General features: G+C 41.7%; 1 pseudogene; it reads left to right on the forward strand.

The window, feature by feature from the left end:
- Positions 1-485: 485 nt before the first annotated feature.
- LOC139002433 (E3 ubiquitin-protein ligase RBX1 pseudogene) lies at positions 486-854 on the forward strand (annotated as a pseudogene).
- The last annotated feature ends 375 nt before the right edge of the window (positions 855-1229 follow it).

The raw sequence follows: 1229 nt of genomic DNA on the forward strand, positions 1-1229 counted from the left end.
GTGTGTGGGGAACAGGAAGGTAAAAGCTAAAGTATACTAGGTTTCACTTTCAAGATGATAAAGGTGGTCTGAATTTAAGTGGTGATGGTTGCACATATCTGAACACATGAAAAAACACTCTAAATAGGTGAATTGTATGGTATATGAACTGTATTTCAATTTTTAAAAAATCATTTAAGAGGCTGATGCTACAGCCTAGAAGGCATATTACAGCCCCACCACTATAGGCTCAACTGGTCTTTCAGAGATTTCAGGTTCCTTCCATTCTGTTGTTCTCTATCCACTAAGGCATTGTACACATCTATAAGGTTTAAGGTTGAGTTACCCATGTCTGTTATCTAGACAGTAAATGGGAAAGAATAACTGGTGACAAATGAGCTCCCTGCCCAGACCCACAAGTAACATACTTGTAATTCCGCACATACTCCATGGTGGAAAATTAATTGCAAGAAAAAGTATCTTTGGGCAGACTGTATGTTTCCAACATGATGGCATCGATGGATGTCAACATGCTGAGCGGCACCCACAGCACACTGGCAAGAAGTGCTTTGAAGTGAAAAAGTGGAATGCAGTAGTCCTCTGGGCCTGGGATACTGTGGTTGATAACTGTGCCATCTGCAGGAACCACATTGTGGATCTTTGCATAGAATGCAGGCTCACCAGGCACCTGCCTCTTCTGAAGAGTGCACCCATGCGTGAGGAGTCTGTCATCATGCTTTTCACCTCCATGACATCTCTCTGGGCTCAAAACACAGCACATGCGTCCACTGGACTATAGAGAGTGGAAATTCCAAAAGCATGGGCACAAGACAAAGAATATTCTTCCACTGAAACCGGTTTGGCTCAGTGGATAGAGCATCAGTCTGCGGACTGAAAGGTCCCAGGTTCGATTCTGGTCAAGGGCATGTACGTGGGTTGCGGGCACATCCCCAGTAGGAGATGTGCAGGAGGCAGCTGATCGGTGTTTCTCTCTCATCAATGTTTCTGACTCTCTATCTCTCTCCCTTCCTCTCTGTAAAAAATCAATAAAATATATTTTAAAAAAAAAAGAATATTCTTCCATCAAGCTCAACTGTGTTAATTCATTTAATGACTTGCCCTCCTGTTACTTAATTGTAAGTTAGATAGAACTAGGTCTTTTCTGTTTTGCCTTTTCAGTTTTCTATTCCTGCAGTCCTATTGTGTTCTGTGTCAAATAAAAACCAGTAGGTTTTTTTTTAAAAGTATAT

Source organism: Myotis yumanensis, unplaced genomic scaffold (genome assembly GCF_028538775.1).
Source record: "Myotis yumanensis isolate MYYU_CA2020_CCGP unplaced genomic scaffold, mMyoYum1.0.hap1 SCAF_2, whole genome shotgun sequence".
Lineage (NCBI taxonomy): Eukaryota > Metazoa > Chordata > Mammalia > Chiroptera > Vespertilionidae > Myotis > Myotis yumanensis.